This window comes from Lagopus leucura, unplaced genomic scaffold (assembly GCF_019238085.1).
Source record: "Lagopus leucura isolate 7727_CA_CO unplaced genomic scaffold, USGS_WTPT01 Super-Scaffold_100029, whole genome shotgun sequence".
Lineage (NCBI taxonomy): Eukaryota > Metazoa > Chordata > Aves > Galliformes > Phasianidae > Lagopus > Lagopus leucura.
Genome location: NW_024962280.1, coordinates 6,964,042 through 6,981,808, shown reverse-complemented (window position 1 = coordinate 6,981,808; position 17,767 = coordinate 6,964,042). Strand labels below are relative to the sequence as shown.

The 17,767-nt window shown below is 38.0% G+C and overlaps 1 long non-coding RNA gene across 8 annotated transcripts in view; it reads right to left on the bottom strand.

Annotated features, from left to right (window-relative positions):
• LOC122185475 overlaps positions 1–17,767 on the bottom strand; it is a 219,364-nt gene that overhangs the window by 71,590 nt on the left and 130,007 nt on the right. For 4 of the 8 annotated variants that reach the window (XR_006180873.1, XR_006180877.1, XR_006180874.1 and 1 more), the window contains exon 1: positions 8,747–8,946. The exons of 2 other annotated variants lie outside the window; for them this stretch is intronic. This is a non-coding gene — a long non-coding RNA (uncharacterized LOC122185475). Of the gene's footprint in view, positions 1–8,209; positions 8,262–8,746; positions 8,947–9,684; positions 9,755–17,767 lie in introns of those variants that run through there. 2 more of the 8 variants (XR_006180876.1, XR_006180875.1) reach the window with 2 other exon arrangements.

Genomic DNA, 17,767 nt, shown 5'->3' with positions numbered 1-17,767 from the left:
GGAAGCAGGGAAGACACTGATAGAGCACACTGTGTGATGAGCACTCTTAACAGCAGTGAATATCTGGAACAAATTAATTTGGAATCTGCACTGAAGCTAGGGGAGCAAACCTGGAGCATGGGCCTGATAGTAGAGGGTGGTTGGGTGGGGATGGTGAGGTGGGAACCCCTGAGACTATTGCCAAATCCAGCATCTAATCAAGCCACACACTGAGTGCAGCGTAGAATTCTGATGCTTGGGGGCTACAGATAATCAATTACAATAATCAAGTGAGCTTTTTCTAAAGAGGCATTTAGGAAAACTCACAGGGTGTATTTTCTCTCACAGTGAGGTTATGTCTCGATTTTCAGATTTAGGAGTTAATTTATTGGATGAGTAGGAGGGAAGAAAATCAGGGTCTGGGGAACTTTCAATACTATTACTAAAATACAGACAGCTTGGGGGGTACTTAATCCCTATTCGACACTTCTGTCATCAGCTAAACATTGTTCCCCATTGTGCACACAAGGAGAAGTGCAAATCTGACCCAGCAGATTGAGATGTAAAGATTAGAATCAGAAATTAAAGTCTCCTGAAAAGACTGTTCAGCTATTATACACTGATACATTTTTTATGGATTTCCCCAAGTTTTTAAAAATCATACTAAACTGAAACTTTAAAACTTTAAAAACATGCCTCTGATTGTGAGCGTTTCCATCTGATTGCCAACTAGGTGCATTGTGGAAGACAGATCCTTTCTTAGTTTAGCTGAAGAGGAAGGGAGAAGCAAAGAAGATCAGAAAGTCCAGTTTTCAAACTAGTTGTCCAGGCTGCTTCCACAGCATCTGGTCTGCCCTTCATTTGGATACGTAGAGGAATGTGAGCTCAGGACACAAATATTATCATAAGAATACAAAATGGTTGTACCAGGTCAGGCCGATGTTCTAGCACTATCTCTATTAGCAGACAGAAGTTAATGCCCTGAGAAGAGCAGAACAGGCATATGATAACTAGTATTAAATGGGGAGGTTGGAGGCCCTGCATGTGGCAGGGGGGTTGGAGATTCATGATCCTTGAGGTTCCTTCCAACCCTGGCCATTCTGTGATTCTATGATAACACTTTCCCTGCGTACTCTTCTGGCTCCTACCAATCTGAGTCTCAAAGACCACCTGAGCCAGATAAGGTTCATGTGTACTAACCCCTATGAATTTCGCTTTGGGGAACTTGTTCAAGCTTCCCTTGAACTCACGTAAACTTCACACTTCAACAGTATCCTGTTGAATTCTGTTGCATCTAAAGAACATCTTTTGTCTCTCCCAGCTGTCATATCTGTCACCTGCCTTTGATGATCTTAAGTTTTCGCCCTGGCAAAGGCTGTGCACAAAGCATATACATGCCCATCTTTGTGATGATTTCAGATACCTTTATAATCTCCCCCAGTACTCTCCTTTTCTAGGCATACAGAATCTCCTTTGCTTAGCTTTCTTTTTATGGAAGTCTGTTCCCATGGACATAATTACCGCTCATTTTTGAAAAGACAGGGAAGACAGGATGGAAAATGTGGTGCACCATGGATATATATACTGGCATAAATACTCTGTCCTTATCTTCTATCTATTTCTGATTTTTCTTCATAATATTTTTCTTCTTCAGCAACACTGACCACTAAACATATTCTTCCATGGACCACTTTTATAAAACTACAATCACATTCCTTGGTGGTAACACAGACAAAAGCCTGTTTTTTTTTTTTCTTTTCTATTTTCTTCAAAGTTTTGGTCTTTCCCAGACGAACCTCTTTAGCTCATATCTGAATTTCAGTTGATATTTTAAGGACAAGTTGCTGAGTTTCATCTCCAGCCCGTCATGTTAAATGCCTCTGCCTTAACTGCCTGAAAAACCTGGCATCATCACCAGTTACTCTGCTTCCATTTTGCTTATGAATCAAAGAAGGAAGTTTATGTGCCTCAAGTTATAATCTCCTCTTTCAAACTGAGATCCCAAGATGTCCTGCTGCACAGTGATGCCTCCTTCATTTTATCTTGACAACAACTTGCTAGAGAGACAACAGCCAGTTTTGAAACTTTGCGTCTTTTAGCAGCACTCAAGCATCTTTGGCTCATCAGATGATGAGGTTTTCAAATCACCTCTCTTAGAAGGAAGTCAGAACTCTCTCCAGCGTTCCTGGCATTGCACAGTTTAGAAACTAATTCTCTTCTTGATCCAACACCCAAGGTCAGTGACAAACACAGCTTTGAAAGAAGTGTACATTTGCATCCACTTCTCTTGTCAGATGAATATTGATGGTAAAGTGATGCATTTTTAACAAAAGCCTCTAATAAAGGTTTTAAAGCACAGTGATCATGGGAATTAGCTTGGGAGAACATGCAAAGTGTGGATCCAACGTAATCTGATTAGAGCTCTAACAGAAGTATCACTTCTGGTGGAAGTCGTTGACAAACTAAATATCCTTCCAAAGAAAGAAAAGGGAAAATTGGAAGCGCTTTGGAAGTTCAGAATTTTTTTTTTAAATTGTAGCACAGTGTTTTCTGAAATTTAAAAAACAATTTCTTGAATATTTTAAGCTAAAATTGCTTAAAAATGACATTTTTTAATGAAAAATACAAAGCATCTCGGATTGTTTTTCCATTTCAGAAAAATATGCAAATGACAAAACAAAAATAGATGTTTTGCTAAAGTATCTGTATCTGCATTTGAGGCTTCTGCCAGAACAGCGACATGGATCAGGAGCAAAATGCTTCCACAGTCATCAACGTATTGCTGTTAGTAGATATCTAGAATCCTCCAGACGCCAAGGGTTTCTTTGTGCTTTCTCTGGTCAGTGCCAGCATGGCACAAAGCAACACCACTTTTTAGACATCTCCTCAGTACAGAAACTGGCACAAGGAAATGTCAGTAGGGTCTGGATGACAGCAAAGAATATCATACTGAATAAACTGAAGAATTAAATAATCTGAAAGAGGAAAAATCCATGGAACTGAAGTGAAAAGATAATTACAAGTACAGAAGGAAAAAGAAAGAAATTACAATCAGATATGCAACTAGGGAAAAGGAACAATTTAAGAATTATTCTAGGAAGTGGTAAAATGGAAGTGAGGGAGTGGCCACCTCTTGAATTCGTATCCTCATTGCAAGGCCATGAAACACCTAAGACACCAGAAAACATCTTACAAAAAAATTGCAAAGTATCCATATTCTCTTGCCCCAGATACTATTTGTGCTTGGCTCACAATGACTTTTTAAAAGTAAACTATTTTACATTGCAGGAATTACCTCTTCTTATTTAGCCTCATTTGTCAATGGCACCACATCTTCCTGTAGAGTAGTGGGTCTCTTCCTTGTTATGCTATTATTTGAATGCTCATACAATGCAGTTTCATGCATCTTGCTGGTCACATCCCATTTCTGTGTCTCGATTTCTTGATTCTCTGGAGGCTCATGATATACCTTTAGACATGTCATTAATTGATTCCTGTAAAATTCCCTTCTGAGTCTTTGGTTAAGGCTCCCATGTTAACAAAAGATATTTCTCAGCATACAGCCTGTGATCATCTGCAGTGGCATAGTTTGTGCTTGTACTTTTGGTATCTGCCCTTTGAAAAACTGCTATCACCATGTCTTTACTAGTCATTTTTTCCTTCTCCTTTATATGAAACCAGTCATTTTATATGAAATGCCAATTGCTTTGTATAAAGTCTTGTGAAATAGATTGATCCAGTCTTTTTTTTCCCTTAATGTTCATCTCAGCCCACAACCAGCCAATGCTCACTCGTTCCATAGCACACTGTAAGACCAGGGACAGGACATTTGCAATAGCATAAAGGAATTGGGTACATTACTCCTAATTGAACCAAAAGTCAGTGGGAACCAGGAGCCTAAGCCTCTGTTACGCCTTTAAAGAACTCATAGCATTTACTTATTAGCTGCATTTCCCACCCCAGGGATGAGTACAGGGCTGAGGTGGAACTGTCATATGAAAGGACTATTTCCAGGAGCAGGAAAGCTGGTAGGTCACAGCTTAGGCAATGTGCTTGAACTCTCATGATCTTCCACACAACAAATAATCTGACACGTTTTGCTACCATGTTTAGCCTGATTCATTTCCCATACCTTCAGATCCAGCCATCAGCTGCAGGTAACTTAAAGCAGAGTAAGGACATGTGTATGCACAAAGAATTCCGTAAGTTCAGAAATACATCCGAAAATGAGAAGCCAAGAACAGAGGGAGGTCTCATGTAGTTACAGATATTATATATGTGAAACAAGTTATCTATTTCATTTTCATGACATCTCCTATGGCACAGAAGTAAGTTCCAGCTCATCTCTACTGACATGCTGCTTGATTTTCAAGAACATCAGTGAAACCAACAGCTGAGCCAAACTTGTTCAGCAGTGTGACAGAGCACCAAGCAATGGCTTTAAGGAACTGGACAGTTGTGGGGCTTAAGCATTAAAGCCTTATTATCAACCCATCGAAATGAGAGAACTGTAACATTGAAGGTAGTTAAGAGTGGATCCTGCAGTTGGTCAGTTTGTCCAGAGTTCATTCAGTGGAGATGGCAGTGACTAACACTGAAGGACAATCTAAAAAGCACATCAAATCCAGAAAGCAGGTAAGTCACCACTGAGCAAAGCTGTTGCAATACACTGAGATAGGAAACCTGACATATTCCAAACCTACAGTATTCTCATATGAAGAATACTGTGAAACAGAGCTGGGGGCTGCTCAGCCTGGAGAAGAGAAGGCTCTATGGTGACCTGACAGTGGCCTTCTAGTATCTAAAGGTGAGCTATAGGAAAGAAGACAGACTTTTCTAGCAGGGTCAGGAAAAGGGGAAATGGCTTCAGACATGAAAAGGTTAGATTTAGGTTGAATATAAGGAAGATATCTTTTACAGTGAGAGTAGTGAGGCACTGGAACAGGTTGCCCAGGGCTGTGGCGGATGCCCCATCTCTGGAAACTTCCAACACGGGGCTGGGCCAGCCAGGCTCTGAGTGATGTGATTGAGCTGTGGATGTCTCTATTCATTGCAAGGGAGTGGAACTAGATGACCTTTAAAGTTCCCTTCCAACTCTAAGATTCTAGTATTCTATGAACTATTTTTAATTACACAGAAATATTTTATAGACATATTAGTGTTTGAAAAAGATTAGAGGGAAAAACGAAAATGTGTACAGAGATAAAAGCGTTCTATAGTAGAAAAGTGAGGAAACCCACAAAAAGATACTTGTTCAATTGAAAATAACAAATATATGAACTGAGTGATTCACCATCAAAGCTCACAGCACCACTAGGTTTGTGTATTACTGACATGAAGACCAACAGTCTCATGACTGAAGAGTAACAAATTAAGACGTGGTAATCCACGTTTCTTGGTCACTGAAGATAAATAGAATTTGAACAATGGAAAAAAAATCAAACTAAAGTGTATTTAGAGTGTGTATTCTTCAGTGTCATTACTTATTATCCATTGAAATGCACATAATGAAAAATTTCAGTTGTTCATGTGTCTTTATAACAATCCTTTGGTCCAAGACAAAATTAGTTATCATTTTCTTTCCCCTCAACTAGAATGTGTATTACCATTTGGTATGGGTTGGTTTTTTTTTTTTTTTTTTTTTTTTTGATAAACAAAAAAAATTTTTTTCTGTAGGATTCTTATCAAAAGCATCATCAGTGCCTCCTTTGGTGATGTGCTACCAGAAACCAGATTAGATTCGAACATACGCCATGCTACCATCTTCCAAGTGAAATACACAACACTTTCCCACGCACACTATCAAAAGGTCTACAAGAGAAGCTACTAATTTGTTGTTCTATATAGACTTTCAGTGCAAATGACCTACTTTGGAACTCAACAACACTGTTGACATCTTCACAGGAAGTTCTTTCTCTTTCCAGCCAAAGAAAGCCATCGAGTGACAGCCATCAGTCAACTGGGAAGGACCAGTGATAAACACAAAGACAAGAGATGCCTGATTGAAGTGGGCAATGTGCTAATCTTGTCATCACACTTAAAGCCCCTGCTACTATACTGCTTGCCATTAATAGAGCAAAAGAGCATTTAACTATCGAATGGAAAATTCTGTCATCGTGTGTCTAAAGCCACCTTCAGGGATTCCCACAGCAATGCTATGCAGAGACAGAGAATGAAGAAAGAATGCCAGCATAAACTCTGAGAATGTGTTTGTAATATTTCACATATACGTATGAAGATTAGATCACACATTTACTTTTTTTTTTTCCCAACTACAAAAGACAACATCCCAAATACACAGCTACCCAAGCATAAAACAGAAACTGCTGACTCGTATGAAAACAAAAACTCTCACAAACAAAACAGTATGGTTATGGTTGAATGCCCGATGTTCCTATTACATTGGCAACTGCTGGCGCTGCTATCTAATTATACCCCGTTTTAGTTCTGAGCAGAATTTGACTGAGCTCTGTCTTCACGCATCCAGCGAAGTCACCGGATTTCTTGGAAATAATTGCCTAAGTTTTTCATTTGGTACAACTGGCTCTTCCTCTGAACTTCAGTCAAACTTGTGCAGGGTGTTTTTTGCTCTCATGCTACTACAGCTACAGACTCAATGGCAACTCCTGAAAATGCTGGGTTAATATGACATGCGCTAAATTCTGTATGCTGTTTTTAAACTACAATGTTTGCTTCATTATTAATTCTCATTTTACAATCCCAGATATTGACAGGTTCACATATATGTAAACATCCATTCAACCGTTGTAATATCAGGAGAGATTAGATGAACGTATTAATGAGTTTAATTATGTTTTACTGTAATGATGTAACAAACAGAATTTATGTTACAATTTATTTTAGAAAGCGCTAGATAGATAAAAACAAAGGTCAAAAGTCACAGTGGATAATAGCTGATGGTTTTGATAATGCTAATTATGTATTACTAGAGAATAAAGGTAGAAAGGGAAATACGAGCATTAAAAGAAAGATAAACATCCCAATGCTGAATTTGAAATGAAAAAAAAGAGAAAACTTTAAATGTCTTTGTAGCTCACTGTCAGAAACCAAAGACATAATGAAGCCTGAATTAAAAATGTCAGTTTCTGTGAATGTTGATAACTTGGTTCTTTGTTGTACAAGTCAAAATGTGTCTGTTTGATGGGTTAAAATGACAGTCTGCAAATGGGAGAAGCTAGAGCTAAAAAAAGAAGACCCCCCCACTTCCCAAAAGACTTATAAAAAGTAGGCCCGTAATGCAGTACTTTAAGGAGAAGACCTGTAGGGTAGAAGAGCCAGTATCTTTAGGAAGTAACCAAGCAGCACTAAAAGGCAATGTCCATGGCCAATCAAAACTATTTCTCTAGCTGCTGGGGCTCTTGCATCTCTGTCTTCACACTAGACTGGAAACCCTTTGTACTAATTGCCAGACTGTACCAGATTTTCTGGTTCAGTTCCATCCCATAATTGACTGACAATGATGGGCAAGGAAGGGGAAAAAATTCAGGCTCACCACTGCAAGCAGAGGGTCAGAAATGGTTTCATAGGGAGCACATCACTGCTTGGCACTAAATGCAGGGTTAAGCAAGCATCATCTGTACTTTCTTCTAATTCCTGGGTTAAAAGGGGGATGGGAAAAACATTCGCACTGCAGAAGGGAAAAGATATGCTGAGAGCTGGCAAACATCTGCAAAAATCTTCCAGAGAGAAAGGGAAACACGCAGAGGATTTTTTGGAAGCTGGTCACTCATTATTGAGATGTCAGCCCATTACTTACGTTAAAATAACTAAATCAGGGTTGTGGAATTTGTTACTCCATAAAAGCAAACAACCTCCCACATTTACAGTAAGCAGGAAAGTATTTGCTTATAAAGTCACTCTTCCAAGCAATTCAAATAATTCGCAGTCTTATGATCCAAACAGAAAATAATTTGTCAATAAAAAGGTAGGAATGCTTTAAGATAAAATGCATACATTAAAGTTCAGGATTTAACAATACATTTTTATGTTTATAAATCAATATTTGCTGTGCATCTAATCTACACTGCAGCTTAAACATTTGCATGCTGATTGCTACAGGATCTTTCACTTATAATTATTAAAGTTGAATTCATTTAAAAACCTTAGAAAACCTTGAAGACGGAAACAGCACAAATTCTTTTAGAAACTGGACTACTGACAGCATCTTTCTGATGTGAATCTTATTTACCCTCAGTTGTTCTCCACCTACTTCATTCCATGCAGCACCCCCAGAAGCATTTCCACAAAGCATTAAGACAGTTCTGAGACCAAAAGAATGAGAAAAAGAAAGTGAGAAAGAGGAAGAGAGAAACTAAAAGAGAAAACAATCCAGTGCATAGCAGTTCAAAAGCACGTAAGCGTCTGCGCTGTGCCTGCCCTGGAAATACCATGCTCACAGGTCAAACACTTTCCCCTTCACCCTTAAGCTGCCTTTGGAGCATATGCATTTGCAGAATACCTGCTCCCGAAACACCTCATTTTGCAGGTAACGCACTCCTTACTTCAGTAGTTAGTTACAATTTCGTTTCTTCAAGATGAAAAGCACATTTCATTCAAATCCATCCCCTCTAACCCCACCACCTCTCGCTCCAAGAACGGTTATTTTCCCTGTTAGCAAGGAACCTGCTCCCCTTGCTCACCCTCTGCAAAAGCTCCAAATGAGCAGTAAGCTGCAAAGTTTCAGAACTAGGCCAGTAAAGTTAGCATCCTAAAGCACAGACAGCAGAGGACTTAGGCAAAAGCTTACCTTTCAAACCCAGAACAGAGCTGCCTTTTATGAGGCCTATACGGCTGTCAAGTCCTGGGACTTTCTCAAACACAGTACCCACACAGGTGAATTCAAATAGGTGGTAAACACCTGAGAACTGGACAAGAAGACTATAAGAAAAAAGAAAGCAAATGAGTAAAATGCCTTCCCAGAGCCACAGTCAGCTCTTGTGCATGGGGAGTTACGAATGCACTGGCTATAGACTTTTGTCCAAAGCTGTAGTTTTTTTTTTTTTTTTTTTTTTTAGTGAAGCTAGATTAGTTCATACAAAACTCAACAATACAGCACTGAAACCCATTGTTGATATTCAACATTTTTCACATAGCGGAACAGAATAGACAATACGGTATCTAGGAAACCATGGGCTGGATTACAAACTGATGATATCTCATCCTTCTGGAGGGCCTGTAATCCTTTTTATTACCTACCACAGAAGGGGGGAAGAAAACCCCAAACAAAACACCACAGCATAAACCACCCCGTATCAGTAATGTTTGAACTCTTTTCATAAATAAATGAATTAAAGCTTTCTCTTACTTCTGTTCTAAGCTTGCCCTCCCCACTGCAATATGCATACATAATGAAATAGATGTCTTTCATGCCACTTAAATAACAGTTAAATCGCCGAGCGTTTGTGCTGCCCTGCGCCATCAGGCTTGTTTTAAAAACAACTTTCACATTACATGTTTAAAAACAGCTCTACATCTAGCCTCATTTCTTTTTTTTTAGTAACATTTTGCAACTTGACAGCGTATCTCCTATTCTGCAACAAGCTGTATTTTCCTTCACACACGTTTCTAACTGCAGTTACTGCTGGGCGTACAACGATATCTGAAATAATTTCGATTTTTTTGGCTGAAGTTTTACAAAATATTCATCCATCCTCAGAGCAACGTTTAAAAATCCCCTGTACTCACACATCAGCCCTCAACACACGGTTTAAAGGTCCTTCCATGCACACTGAGCCTTGCTCTGGTTCTGCAGCACTTACACGCTGTGTGCACACAAAACAAACACAGTATTTCAGCGATGCATTTATCCCCACACAGCTTATTTTTTACTTTCCAACCTCGTTCCACTTCTACAGACTCCAGTTCCCATATTTTCCTTAAAACCCCAAATAGTCTAGGTAGCCACAGAAGTGATTGTTCCTACCAGTTTCTTTTCATCACTTCTGCAATTGACCAATTGACAACTGATTGATGGTTATCTTTTCACTTCCACAATGAAAGAAATTACCATCACTATAGCTATGTACAGTAAATGCCTCCAGAGTAAATTACATGATTCTAAAATTCTCCTTAGCTCACTTAGTAAAACATCAACACAAAAAGTTTCTTTTTTGCCTCTCTTCCTGTACTGCAGATTTGGCCTTTCCTGTCAGCTTCAGAAAAGAACTTGACAGCTTCTTTAAAAAGAGGAGTATAAAAGAACTTGAATAAGGGATGGCACAGGGCCGGGCTAAGGCTCCCATTCTCTGCAAGTGGCTATTCTTTGCACTGAAAAAAAAATTAGGCATGTGAGCACAGATAAGCCACATAAGAATACCCCAAAGAATATTCCCAGTGACCTTGAGATTCTGCTGCAATTCCGTAACCATTCTCTGCTGGAACAGCTTCATGAATTCTGAACTCTTGAATGACTAACTTATTTCCAGAATGTGTAATTTATTCCTTCTGGGGGAAAAACACTCCCACAAAATTAGGAGGGAAAAGCATTTGTCACTACAAAATAAAATAAATTTGTGCTTGTATTTTTGAAATAGTTGAAGTGCATTAACAGGAGCTTGGCTCCATTCCACAGCTGGTTTTAGTGATGTTGAGATGGAAAAGAGAGGCCATTCTGCCTAAAAGCAAAACCCTCTTACTTCTATCAGAATTTCTAGCTCCTGCATGGAAAGATACTGAAAACTTTTGATTGCTGTACAATTAAGTGCAGTTTTCAGAGCATTAAATGTAGTGCTGAGAAAGACAGAATCACTCATGGGTTTTTGTTCCTTCTTGGAAAGTACTTTAAAATTGAAAAAAAAAAAAAAAAAAAAAAAAAAAGATTCATTATTTCTTATTATTTAAATAAACACTAAAAGAGAAATCTAGCTCTGTTTTGGTGTTGCTGAAAGTTTTTGTGGTGCCACAGAAGTTTATTTAGCAATCCACAATACCACAATCGGCAGATCCTCTCCAGTTCCACTTCTGTCTTTGAAAATTTGTATTGTTTTCTGAAAGTCATCCATACCCCGGCTTTTAAATACAAGCCTCCCTGTGTTTTGGTTACAAACAAGCAGCAGGGCCAGCTAATCTTCAAGTCCTCTTCACTCATTTATTCATGAAAGAAGTTTCCAAGCAATTTAGGTAATGCTGGTCAGATGCATCCATCCTAAAAAGATGCACCCACCCCGGAGGACACTTTCCTCAGTATCAGATGTTGGTAATGTCAGATCTGAACAGACGGTCACATTGCACAGCAAATGCTTTTCCAAATTTTCAATTTGTTTTATCCCTCTGAGCCTTCTGGCTGCACTTCTGGATATCACTGCCCTGTTTTAGTATTCAAAAGAGATGGACAGAAAAAAATCGGAACAGATTTGTTCTAACTAGACAAAATGAGGACACCTGCTATTAATGTATAGAAGATTTGAAAAAAGAAAACAGAATAAGAAGGAAATACACTGGTGATAATTTCTAGCTGATTTAAAATCGCACTTTAAACAGCTAACCACAATTGTAATACAAATTTGTGCTGGGAAGAACTGCAACCAAATGCACACACAACTGTCTTAAAATTCACTCTGTCAGATTCGTAATGTTTTCTAAGGTGTACCTTCACCCTGTTCTTGAAAATTCCTCACAGCAACATTTCAAACACTGAAAAATGGCTCTGTTAATCATTATGGGACAAATACCCCAAGCAGTTACTTGCAGCACTCATTGAGAAATGAGTATAAAATCTAATACTTTTGAAATAATATAGCATTCCTCCCAGCAAGAAATCAGTTTCATCTTTATGTATCACTAAGCTAATTTCTTGCTGGAAAGAAGCTATATTATTTCAAAAGCGAGAGATCAGTTTAGTGATGCAAAAAGATGAAACTGATTTTGCCACAGAAAACTTGCAGCTGTAGTCTCTCAATGCTGCTGTGCGCTGTTACCAACATGTCCTTAAGCTTAGCTTCTTAACCTGAATATTGGTTTGAAAATGTAAACAAGAAAAAAGTAATCAAACACAATTTTAACTTTTGTAAGAATGATTCCCATTTCTTTTTAACAAAAAGACCTATTTCAAACCATCTTGAAAGACATCACTAGATGTCAAGACGACAGCTTTCTGATGCATGACATGGGTTACTCACTTGAAGGTGAGAGGAAATCTGAAGAGCAACCTTCAAATCTGTCTGTCATAGCTCCTTCCCAGGAGAGGTGAAGGAGATGACAAGGACTACATACACAAAATCACCTCTTGTTTCTTTCTGTTGTCTCTGGGTGCAAGCTTTTAAGCATTTGTATAATATAGGATGCCTGCCTTTTTGTTAGTGAGCATTCATAATAAGTACTCCACAACATAACAGGCGTTTTGAATAGAAGCCAGAAAACCATCTATCACCTCTGTTTTATTTTGGAATGTCTCATTTGGTTTATGGTTGATATGAAGTATATGCATCCTACAAAACACTGAATGCTTATATACAAACTAAATATGTAATGTTTTAGCACCAAATCTGGGGAAAAAAAAATAAGCAAAACCAAACCTGACTATTTATTATGGCAAAATGTAGTTTGGGTTTAATTCAGTCAATTCAAGGGCTTGGTCACTTCCAAGAGTCCTTGTGCAGAGAAGTGCCGCAAGAATAGCAAATACTTTAACTGATTCTTTGTGGAGTAGATAGGTAACTTGTACAATGACTGCTCCAAGTAGCATTCAAGTGAACTATTTTATGTCAAAACGATAAATGTACACAACAGAGCTTTCCATAAAGGGTGCCAAAACAAAAAAGGCCTTGAGAAGCCAAGGTACCACCTTCTGAAAATGCTTTTTTTTTTAAAATAAACAATAGTATAGATGATTCTGTTAAACAATTTTATTAACACCCATCAATTTGATTTTAAAAAGTTTTACAGTCATTGGCTCAACTGTGACACACTAATGAAAAGATTTTCAATGTAGGAAAGCTTATGAACTACAGACTGCAGTCGCAACTCTATTATTTTAATATGAACTAAAATTGTAATCATACTGTAGTACTAACAAGTCAATATACGTTTAAATTCCCTTTTCCCTCTCACTATCTCCATCTAACCAGCTACCAGGTGTGTTTGCACTGCGCTGTGTTTGAGAGCACAAACAAGGAGAACATGTGTAGCAAGGACTTCACAATGACAACTATCACTGGAGAGAGAAGGAACGTCCTCTGGTCTGCTGCAGCTTGATTAAAAATATAACAGCATGTTGCTTTGCCTGCTTTCAGGGAAGGAGCCACTGCAGTTTCACGTAACAGTCCCTACTTGCTCAAAGAGCTTAAAAACAGGTCTTAAAGACAGTCTTTCCTCCACAGATGTCAAGTCAAGGATGACATAGCAAGGGGTTGTTAGTTCAGTGTATTATTCGCTGGCATTGATTGTTAAGAAGTTGAGACATAGGTTTGTGAGAGGACAAAAGTATTTAGAACTTCAGTTCAGAATCTACAGCGTGCCTTTACGGAAGAGCAACAGTTGCAACCACAAGCCCTAAACGGTTCATTTTTGAATGCCATGTATGACATCCACCAGAAAACACAAAAGGAGAGCACTGAATTTGACAGTGCACCCTACAAAGGTGCCCATGAGGTACTGAGCTCTGAGCTGCAACAACCTCAACACCTGACTGCTGATGCTTTGTTCTGGGGAGTAACCTATACAAAACAAACAAGACCAAGACAGCATGCATTCCAACTTCAGAATGAACCTCCTGATGAGGGACAGGATGTCTCTGATGTACAAAAAGATGAGGAACTTCAATGTATTGAAGCAGAAAACTTGAGCACGCTCAACCTAACTTCTGAAACTCAAAAGCAAGGACAAGATCATACGAGCTCCAGGACTTAGGACATCCATAGTGAGGAGGAGTGTTTCAATGTGTCACTGCAGATAGAATTACTGAGCATTTTGCCTATAATCACCATGTACCACAGGGAGAGGCAATCTATGCAACCTCTAGATCTGTATGTGGCCAACAGTCCCAAAAAGTAACTTCTCATAAACAGTAAAAGCTAGAAGGACAAGATCATAGGGATTTCACATACACACACACACACACACAAACACGAACACAAACAGTTTTGAAGAAGCTCCCAATGCAGAGAAGTAGCAGCCAGTGGGAGCAGAAAGTCACTGTCTGTGAGTCCCAGGAAGCTGAAGAACAGTAAGAAGGTGCCACCTGTGAGAACAGGATTGATGGGACAGAGACACTTGCAACTCAGAAAGAAAAAAAGAGTTAGTAACTCAGCTGAATCATAAGTTATCTGAAAATCATACAAGCACACGTTAAGAAGATGGAAAGTAGAAAGAATGGCAGCCAATAATTCTACCACATTATGCCATCTGAGTCTATCTTTTCCTGAGCAATAAGACTGAATATAAACACATCCATAGCACAAGCTTAGCAAGGGATGTGTTTCTAACTGTGATCATTTTAGTAGCTTGTCTGAAATACATTGCAGAAAAACTGATCTGATTTTACTGAGCATCTAAGAATCCCACTGCTCTCAAATGGAAGTATATTTGCAGTCTGAAACCTGAAATCAGACACCTTAATCCATATTTAAGAATAAAAATAAGCATCTTGGGATCTGAGAAAAGCAAGCTTAAAACCAGCCAATATAATTTATAAACACATTCGACAGGGATGAAGAAGAGAAGCAATAGACTAACATTGTTGAAAGTGGAAACTGAGACCTGAAGCTTAATCCAGAACCTAAGAAAACAGTGACTTAAATATGTAGCATAAACACATGCATAAATACATAGAGCACAAGGTCTGCTGCACACTTTTTGTCCACTGCTTTAAGTGGAAAAAAAGCAAAAGGACATCAAACATACATATATTCCCTGACTGTGACATTTTTTCTAATGCATGACACCGTTTCCCTGTAACTTGTCCTGTGATAACTAAGAACACATAGATTTACACAGCACAAACAGTCATATTTGCATTCTATACAGCAAAATGAGGCAGTTTTGCTGTTGTGTACTTCAAAAATGAAATTTTATAAGCCTAATACCATGTAAAATATAACAAAAATAAGGCTTGAAAGAATGCTTACCCTGCAATCTGACATGGCAAAAAATGTGTAAAGAAGAAGGTAGAGTTTCTTTTATAGGAAATAGTAGTATTTCATAAAACTGCCCTCAGCTGTTGTCTCATAACTGTGCACATTTATAACTGAATTATTCAATAATCTAAGGCAGTTTCCTTTACACAGCTGCAATCATTCACACAGCTCACTTAGCAAATATTTGGCACTGAACACAAGCTCATTTCATTTCTTTGGGAGCGTTTTGCACTCTTGGAGTACATCAACAGTGGCTATAATGTATGATATAAGTGTATCTTACAATGTGCTTGTTATGGTCATTTCTCTCTGTAGCTGCTACAAGGGGATCCCTTTGAGGCTAGATAAAAGTTTGCCAAAAATAATATTCAAATATCCTTTTAATCAAAACAAGATAAAGAGGAGATTAGTGTCACCAGTGTCAACACCACCACTTCCAAAACATATGCTCAAATAAAACATGAAAGCTGTAGGGGATTGCTTTTGCAGGCTTCAGTAGCTTACACTTCCTCCCTCTTCCAACACTATGTATTATTAAAATGCATCAGCTGATGATGTGTGCTAATGACAAGCTCCAGCCTCAAAAGTCTCTAATTCATTAAAGGGGACTGTCAACCCACAATTCACAGAACTTAGAACAAAATATATCTATTAAGGTTATTAATTATTAATTTTATTTCAATAAGGAAACCTTGATGCTTTTAAAGTCACTTAAACTATCTCACTGATATAAGTGTATCCCTGGAAAAAAAAAAACTTATCAGTAGGGCTCTTTCTGTGTAAAATGCTCATTGCTCACGGACACTGTGCCAAGTTAAAACAAATAAACAAACAAAACAAACCATTCTAAATCTTGATGTTCTTCTTTTTGCTCCAGATTAAGTAACAACAATAAACTACATTTTCTTCTTTTGCTTACAGCCCATTTCACTCTTGAATTCTTGAAGGAAATACAGTGTATTCACTTATCTTAATTATGCCCACCATAAAACTCACTTGTATCAGAGTATGAAATTGATTCTAGTATGGATCTCCCAGTCAGGAATTATCCATGATTAAGGTAATTGTAAAAGGATAACGAAGTTCACACTAAACTCCCTGACGTATCATGCCATGAAAATCACTGAAAAACCATTCAGTTATATCTTATATCATTCTAAGCACTTTTTTTTCATATCATCAGCACTGATATAATATATAATAATATATTTAAAAATATAATAATATAATTATTAGAATGAGCTCAAAGCACAAAGCCGTCTTTCACAATTAAAGCAAAGCAGTCAAACCTCTGGTGCTACTGATATGAAGGCAGAAACAAACTACAGAGTTTTAAGAAGGTGGAGAAGGTACATAAAGGTACATCACAGCAAAGCAGTTCAACAGTGCAACTGTGTATCAATGACAACAGATCACTTAAATTCACAGGATAACTGACAATTTATTTTGAGAACATACTACAACAATTTATTGTGCAGTATCCCTGAGTTCTAGTTCATCTTCTCACAGATAAATAACAGCTTTACTCCTACAAGGAATAAATAAAGCTCAAGGCTGTTTATAGGATAAGCTCACGCATGTACCAAATCATAACAGATCATTTACTGCTGAAATGTCTGTGAAAATCCAGTCAGCTTAGGTAAGCAGAAGAGGCTAAAAACCACATTTCACCAGGTAAACATATGACATGTGTATGCAAAGGGACAGACTTGCACAGTTTCCAAACGCTGTCCTTCAGAGTTATTCTTTATCCCATACTTTCTACATAAAAGATGGTATTCTAAATGTAAGCAGTGCATACTGCCTGGTTTGGAGCCTGAGCTCACGTTTATTATTTGCACAGAACAAACCATCTCATTCTTCCTGAGTGATGCTTCCAACAGAAGACTGAAGAGCTTCTATTTTCCCCTCAAGTAGTGAGAAACAAGATGGTAACCAGGCCAATAATCTTTAGCAAAGAGTTTGATTTAGTAGTGCCACCAGTGCATCTCAGAGGTTTAGTATGTATTAAGTGCTCCAAATACTGCTGAGTTTTCAGCTTCTAAGTAAGTTAAGATACCAACTTATCCTAGGAGACTAAATTTCTGCCCTCATCCTGGCAGAGAGAAACTACAAAACGTAATCCACTGGACTCTACGTGTTTGGAATTTAAAAGGCAAATAATTAGAAATGTTGCTGTTGTTAAAATAAGTCGTTATTAACTGATATTATAATTCTAAGGCACAGAAAGAACTTTTTCAAATTGTTCACTTTGTTGGCACAAGCTTTTACAAGCAATACAGGCACTGATTAAAGGAGATATTTCCCCCTCCACAGTGTAAAAGAGTAGAAAGGAATTGTTTTTATTGAAATTCTCTCTGGAGAAAGTTAGCAACTTGAAAAAATACTTGTAAGTTAAACAGGTTTTCTTTTCAAATGAATCCATTATTTACTGTGAATAGATAGGAAAAGAAAAACAAAACAACATAGCTAAACTGGAGTTAAACAATCTTAACCAGAATTTAGTTCTATAGTCTGTCTTACTTTCCTTCTTTAAAAGTGTGCACTGATGTGGAAGCTTAAACAAAACATTCATTTTTTGGTACTTTCCAGTACTTTCACTACTTGCAATCTTTCACTGCAAAATTTGCGGAAGATCTTTCATCTGTTACTTCAAACAGATGGACAATAATTCATCCAAATGACTACTCAGCTAA